Source organism: Physeter macrocephalus, unplaced genomic scaffold (genome assembly GCF_002837175.3).
Source record: "Physeter macrocephalus isolate SW-GA unplaced genomic scaffold, ASM283717v5 random_203, whole genome shotgun sequence".
Classification (NCBI taxonomy): domain Eukaryota; kingdom Metazoa; phylum Chordata; class Mammalia; order Artiodactyla; family Physeteridae; genus Physeter; species Physeter macrocephalus.
The window spans coordinates 5,553-13,256 of record NW_021145489.1 but is presented as its reverse complement, the minus strand read 5'-3'; the positions used below and the strand labels follow the sequence as shown (position 1 = coordinate 13,256).

The 7,704-nt window shown below is 52.5% G+C and overlaps 1 long non-coding RNA gene across 1 annotated transcript; it reads right to left on the bottom strand.

The window, feature by feature from the left end:
• Positions 1 to 248: 248 nt before the first annotated feature.
• Positions 249 to 5,575, bottom strand: LOC114484953 (uncharacterized). Its single transcript, XR_003678351.2, has 3 exons — positions 4,961 to 5,575; positions 4,412 to 4,643; positions 249 to 3,647 (listed from the first exon to the last, which is right to left on the bottom strand). It is a non-coding gene; the product is annotated as an uncharacterized lncRNA (long non-coding RNA).
• Positions 5,576 to 7,704: the final 2,129 nt, after the last annotated feature.

The following is a 7,704-nucleotide window of genomic DNA, read 5'->3' as shown; positions in this document are numbered from 1 at the left end:
GGGGGCCCAGTCTCGTCCATCAATAGCAGCCCGGGCTGGGCAGCTTCCTGCCCCAGACCAGCAGGACACACCTCACGTCACGCAGCAGGAATCCTCTCGCTGTTATTTATGTTGGCTGCAAAATCCAGGAAATCGCCACTGGATATATAGCCCAGCATCTCAGGATTAAATCCTGTTAGCATGAATCTCATTCCCCAGTATTCCCCTGTGATCCAGACCATGGGGCCCACCCGATGGTGCATCCAGGTTGTTGTTACGGGGAAAAAGAAAGAAACCAGAGCCCACGTCGGGGAAGCTCAGAATCGGATCTATGGCCTGGTGGAAACACTGCCATATGCTTAATTGTACTCCAATTACACAGATTCCTCCAGAATCGCTGCTCTGGGGTGGAGAGACGCTAATGGCCATCATTACATTTGGACAGCCCTCTTCGGTTATGCTGTGATCTTTGCATCTACCATGTGGTTCACTGAGAGTCACCAGCCTCTTCTAACATGGGAGAAACGCCGGAGTTACTCATTTGCAAATGCTCACTGAGCACCTAGTACAGACCACGCAGGGTTCCAGGCACGGAGGGCAGCACGAAATTGGCTCTCATGGAACTTCTAGTCCAGTGGGAAGAGACAAGCAATACACACACACAACACACACCATGCAGGTAGTGATAAGTGCTATGAAGGATAAAGAGCTATGACAGATGGGGGGAGGGCTGTTTTGTATAAGGTGGCCTGGGAAGGCCCTCCTGGACATTAGAGCATCTGAGTGAGGCAGGAGAGGGAACTGGGAGGGGCTCTGGTGGAAGTGTTCCAGACAGCGGGAGCAGCCAGTGCAAAGGCCCTGGAGGTGACTCGCCTGGTGTTTTGCAGAACTGGCCAGCAGGAGGCCAGTGCGGCTGGAGTGGAGTGAAGGAGAGGAGGAGCAGGAGCCGGTAGGGACAGAGAGGGGTCTAGCGGGTCACTGTCAGTTACGCAGGGGGACTCTGAGCAGAGGGCGGGTACAACTTGTTTGATACTGAAAAGAACCACTCTGGCTTCTCTATGGGAAGAGAAAGGGCCAGTTAGGAAGGTCTTGAGCAACCATCCAGGGAGAGAAGATGGTGGCTGGGCTGGGTTACGGTCGTTGTGGGTGTGGTGAGAAGGGTCAGATTCTGGATGCGTGTTCAAGGTGGAGCCCATAGGAACCGATGCGGGGATGTGGGGTGGGAGAGGCGCACTTGACCCAGTCGGCGGGGACGTGGGGGGCTGGGAGGGGGGAGATGGAGGGGGGTGTGGAGGCACATCTCCTGCTCAGCTGTGCCCCAGGCTCCCTCCACTGCAGCCTGTCACTGGGCTTTGCTTTATCCACTTGGACAAGCATGCCGACAGCCACCAAGTCCAGTGGGTTCAAGCCAGCGGGCGTGACCCCTGTTAAGGTGATCCCTGGGCTCCCTTTTACCTTCGCAGACTCTCCTCCTCGTGTGCACTCCCTCTTACCAACGGGATTATCATGAACAGGGTTTGGGACTAGGACCCTGGGTCAACCTCAGTGTTTTCACAGACACATAAAACCCATACAAATAATCCTTTATGTTGCACCCACTTTAAAGCCATAACCAGAGAAGAGTCTTTCCATCTTTATTGAAAAGACAAGGAAACTAAATTAGGAAGCAGCAGGATCTGCTGCCCGAGGCAACAGGGCAACTCAGTTAAGCTGGGGGTTGCACTCAGGTGATGGGAAGACGGCCATCACCTGGCTGAGCCCTGTCCAGGCTGAGGGGTGAAGGATTGTGATGCTGGGATCCTGCCAGGGCCAGACACTGGCTCCCACTCCTTCCCCTCAGCTCAGCCTGTTTTCTGGGCTCCCTGATCCCCACTGCCCAGCCTGGACACCTCACACTTGAGTCTGTCTTCATGCACAGCTGTGATTATTTGAGGAGCTGCAGACTTTAAACATTTGATGCTAGGCTTTGATAATCAGGTACAAGGCATATGGCCTCTTGTTCTCTCTGCCTGCAGAAGCTCCCATGACAATTAAGGAAGAAAACAATTCTGTCTTAGGATGTTCACGGTTCCAGTCCATTCCATTTTAGAATTTCTTAGATCTAATTGCTTATTTGTTCCATCTTGGAACGTTCAAGGTTTTCACTCCCTTAAAAAAATATCCTAGATCCAATTCCTGCTCTACTAGAATTTCCTTGATCTAATTTCTAATCGAGTCCACCCTAGAACTTTGGAAAAGTACGTGGGAAACAGGTCTGGGTCACTTTCCCCAGCATGGGTATTTGCTTGTATCCAATTATTTCTTCCATTCGTCTGTTCTGAGTGTCGACTGTGGGCCAGACACAGAGCTGGGAACTGAAGGCAAAAGCGAACTGGGCTGATCCCTTCCCTTGAAGACCTCACAGTGAGGGAATCAAACACTCTACCAAAGAAATTGATGAGGGTATCGTGTGCTACATTCATGCAAAGTGAGAGAACATGGGCCCTGAGGGTACCTGTGGTTCCAAGCTCCTCAGAATCACCCATGGGAACTGATCAAAACTAGATCCCTAGGCCTGAGCCCTCAGAGGTTCTCATTCTGGGGTCTGGGGTAGGGCCCAAGTAGGGTGACCAACCATCCTGGTTTGCCCAGATCTGGTGGGGTTTTCCAGGACACAGGACTTTCAGTGCTAAAGCTAGGATAGTCCTGAGCAAACTAGGACGGTTTCTCTCCCTCAATCCAGGCGTGTGCACTTTTAACATCCTCTGGTAATTCAAATGTAGGTGGTTCCCAGGGACCTGGGCGGGTACAGAGAGGAGGCCCTGAGTCCCAGTCTGCCCCAGGGTAGATGGGGAAAACATGGCTGGGCTGGGAAGTCCAGGGTGAGTTTGCAAGGGCAAGGTTGGCTGGCGGGGGTGCGTAATCCAGGCAGATCAGGCAGTCAAGACTCCCAGGAGTGGAAACACAATTGAGACTTAAGCCCCCGAATCTGCTGACCTAGATCTCTTTCAGAGCATCCCATCCCCCGGCGTGGCAGGCCAGTGTGGGCAGAAATAAAAGTAAAAACGGATTGATTAACCCAACCGGGTGGAGATGTCCAAGCTTGTTGATACCACTGGGCCAAACTTCCCAGCAGCCCCCAGCTGGGCACAGCTGAGCTACAGCTTCCGTGAGCGGCAGGATATTTGGAATCAAGGCTCAACCTTGAAGAAGTATTAATGAAAATGTCACAGGCACTAAAGTCAAAGCAGATGTGAAGCCGGCTACATGGGCAGACATAGCTGATAAGAAACAGCCCAGGAGAGAACAAAACCTCTTGAGATTAGGTCACGGGCAGACCAGAAAAAAAAAAAAAAAAAAATGACATCAGGGGTCCCCCATGAAAACTCAGAGGTACACTGTCGCTCCTGTGGACAAGCCGACATTTTTTGTGCTGCCGCGTTATATACTGACATCCCGACAGGGCAGCATTTGGAGGCTTCCACATCAGCAAATAAATATTACGTCTCCATCTTCAGCTAAGCAGAGCTGTGGTGCATTCCTATTACTTCATGTGGATTAACCATCTGGAAGTTGAATCAAGCCACAGAGTAAAGAATGGGATCCAATTTTGCATTCACCAAAATAAGCCGTACTAGTCTCAATTTATGGCAGATGGTTATGCAGTCTCAGCGGGCCAAAAAATCTCTCTGCAAAAGAATAAAGTTTATGCCAATTACTGTAATAGGAACCAGCACAACAACTGTGTGGGTTGACTAAGATCGCAGATATCGCTGTACAGCTCCTAAACCGCAGGGGGCCGCGGGAACGATGGGGACCCAGTTAATTCATTAAGATAACGCGAGAGAAACGAGGAGCAGAGTTTAGTCATAAAACAGAAATATTTCCTCGCAAATGATGGGAGGGGAGCGAGGTGGGGTGGCTCTTACTGGGATGTGGCCTCGGCTGGGCTGCAGGCAGGGTCAGGGGAATGGTTAACAGGTAATGATGGAGAGAGACTGCCTGCCGCTCGGTGGGAAAGCCATGGGAGGAGAGGGGTTAAATTTGGGGCTTCTCGGCCCCGTTCATTCAAAACAGATCTGTGGAGTGTGGATGACTCCGAGGCAGGCCCTGAGCCTATGGTGGCGAGTGCCGCTAGTGCTCCTGGTACCCGCCTTTAGGTGCTCCCGGCTTGGCTGAGATGGCAGCACCCAGTAGGGATGCTGGCCTATTCGGGAGGTCAGGGGAGGCATCTTGGAGGATGGGGCCACTGGGCTGAGTTTGAAGGATGAACAGGGGAGGGAAGGGGGCTCCAGGCCTAGAGGGCACCTTGGGCTTTGGTCTCAGAACCTGGAATGAGGCACATGTGGCTGAAGCCTGGAGGTGAGGGTGAGGATGGAGAGGGTGCCGGGCCAACACACAGCGAGGAGGTTGGTCTCTGTCCTGGAAGCAGAGATGGAACGACCCGACCCACCTGCTTTGGGAGAGAGGCCTTGGCTGCGGGAAGTGCAGCCTCTTTTTAGCCGAGGACAGCTTCTTGACCTATGGGAAGTGTGAGAACTTCCTGTTCCCCAGGATGGTGTCAGGGTGAACCTGTGAGCTGGAGCAGAGGAGGCCTGGGTGGAGAAGAGATTTGCTCTGTCCTTGATGAGTCATCCCACCTAAGGAAAGCACTTCCAGGCCCTCCTGGCCAACACCTCCTCGGGCTGGAGAGAGAGAGGCAGTTAGTTTGGGGCACATCAGGCTACAAAACAAGTCTGTTTCCTCTACAGTTTGGGTTCAGTTTATTTATTTGTTTTTAAATGAAAGCTGCTGGCTTCAAGAATCTTGACATTTGGGGCTAAAAATAAGGTGACCAATGGTCTTAATTTGCCCAGGACTGTCTTGGTTGTAGCACCCAAAGTTCAGCCTCCCAGGAAACCCCTCCATCCTGGGCAAACCAGGATGGCTGGTCACCTAGCTGATTAGTAGACCAACCCAGGGTCAAATCCAGTGCTGGAGAGATTTTTCACACACTACTTACACATTTGTGTCTCCTGGCCACATTCCATGTTGGTATTATTACCCCAACCTTCACTGGCAAGACAGTGAGGCTCAGAGGGGCCAAGACTCATTTGCTGGCCCGTTGCTCAGTAAGTGGACGTGGCAGGCTGGGAACGTAGGCGGCGGATGGCAAAGCCCCCGTGTCCAGCGGGGCCTCTCCGGGAGAGTCGGCGGCAGTGACCATTAGTAAACCCCATGGCAGCGGTCATGGTTGCCAACCTCCACATTCTCTGGTGGGTTGACAAGGAAGGGATGGAGCTCTTTGCAAGCAACAGTAATCCCACTGTTCCTCTCCTGGCCAGAGGACTATTCCATACTCACTCTCAGGCCTGAGCAAACACAGGGGCCGCATCTCGGCCTGGTGGCCCAGAGCCAGAGCTGGGCCAGGCTGTCCCCAGTCTCCGATGGAGCCTCCCCACCCCGTGGTGGCAAGCAGGATGGAGAGGGCCAACTAGGGGAGTGAATTCCAGGGCAAATGAGAGAAGCCCCTGCCTAAGGCCTGGCACTAGCATATGTGGGGAGCTCGCCAGCCGGATGCAGGCACTGACCTCAGTCACACAAGTGGAAAATCTGAGCCTGTTGGGTTGGGAGGGGCCAGGAGGAATCGTGAAATCCCCGCCCCCCCGCCCCACCCCCACCCCACCCCACCCCACCCCACCCCACCCCACCCCCGCCGATGGCTTTCTGGCAGCGCCGATCAGGTTAACAGAGCAGGAGACGGGTGGGGCCTGAAAGGGGTCACAGGAGCGCATGGAGGCGGTTCCCCCGCCCCACCCCCCACCCCCACCCCCACCCCACCCCACCCCACCCCACCCCACCCCACCCCCGCCGATGGCTTTCTGGCACACACCTAGGAAGAGGAGTGAGCTCATGGGCCACCAGCTGCCGAACTAAAAATTCTTATCCCCAGTGATAGAAGGCATGACTGGGCATTCGCATATGGGGAAGTGCTCTCAAGGTCTCGTGCATTACAAAAATAGTTTCAAAGAAGAATCTCCTGTAAAGTGAAATACTGAGGACAATTCTTGGAGGAGAAAACTACCACAAGCCCGCAAAGCTAACAAAACAACCCTGGTGGCTCCCCTCCAGGTAGTCACAGGCCTCGAGATTTCCTGCAGCTGAAGAGTGATTGCAGTTCTTCTGATTTCTCCTCAGTGGAACAGACGTTGTGTTTCTACATCCATCAGAATCATCACTAAACCTTTTTCCTCAAGGAGTTTGAGGGGACTTACCTAGCAGTAGTGGACACAGGAGAACCACAAACCCTCAAATTTCACAGCACCGTCACAGAATTGAAGTATGAGGGGTGGCAAGGGGGACTGGGTGGGTGGGGGTGGAGTGATGCCAGGAAGCCTGCCTAAAGAGGTTGCCTCAGTGGCACATAAAATGCAACATGGGAGTTTCCTGACACCAAGGCTGAGGGGGAAATTCAACGCTGTTGAGGAAGTTTTCTTGGCTCCGAGCTCTGGGAAGAATCGGTCATGGAATTTTGCTCCTAAGTGGTGTTTAAGAACACAGAGTGTCCTCAGAATTTTTATCGTGATGGCTGCTCCTGATGTTGGCCTTAGTATATGCCACAGGCATGGAAACTTGCAGCTCTCAAACACAGGGAGACGGGATGATGGGCAGTGGTTGTGCGTGACTCCGGAGTGGTCCCTGGATTATAACCCTGGCTCCACTGCTTTCTGTAATAATACCTAGCAAAACTACACTTACCTGGGTCTCAGTTTCCTCATCTGTAAAAAGGGGTGATAACAGCACCTACTTCACAGGGTGGTAGTGAAGATTAAAGGAGGCCATTTACGTGTTGTGCTTATTAGAACAATGCCTGATATACACTAAGTGTTGGCTGCTTTGGCCGGAAGGAATCTAAAGTAGAGCTGGAAAACTAGGGCCCTGGGGCTAAATCCAGCCCACCACCTGTTTGTGTAAAGTCTTATTGTAACACAACCCCACCCATTCATTTACACAACATCTGAGGCTGCTGTTAAGCTACAAAGGCAGAGTTGAGTAGCTGCCACAGAAACTGTATGGCCCACAAAGCCCCAAATATTTACTATATGGCCCTTTATAGAAAAAGTTTGCCACCCTCTCTGATCTAAATGAACGAATGGCTGTTCTGGGCTTGATCCTAAGCCTCCCTCCAGACTTACTTGAGAGAAGTCTCAGCCTACACAGTGTCTCTCTGGGAACAACATTTTTGGAGTGATGGCTACAGAACACCCTGGATGGGAAGCACTCACAGCACCTCTTGGCAGGCTGAGTTGTTTCAGGCCTTCCTGGGCCATGGGAAAGTAGAGGCGGCTCTGAGAGAACATGCCATCAGTATTCCAGGCTGCAGGGAGCCAGCGTGCAACGGGATGCCCAGAGGCGAGGCTTTTGTTTAGCACATACATTAATAAACACCGTAAGCCACTCCTCCGTTCCACTTCATGAAGCTCCCTCAGTCTGGAGTGCAAGGCAACTCTGCTATCGGCTGATTAGCAGGTGGTGTCAGAATATATAAGGGATCAACGAGGCGGAGACATGTCACGGTGCTTTACTGCTTCTCAGAAATCCAAGGAGTAAACGGAGTCGACCCAAAGTTGAGTGTCACTGACTCAGGGAAACTTCGGGCTGCTTTTCTAGGCAAAGGCCTAACCTTACCATGCCCAGTCAGGAGCCACGGAGCCGAGCTCAGGTTAACACGTCGGCAGTGGTATCTAAGGAGCCAAGTTTTAATTG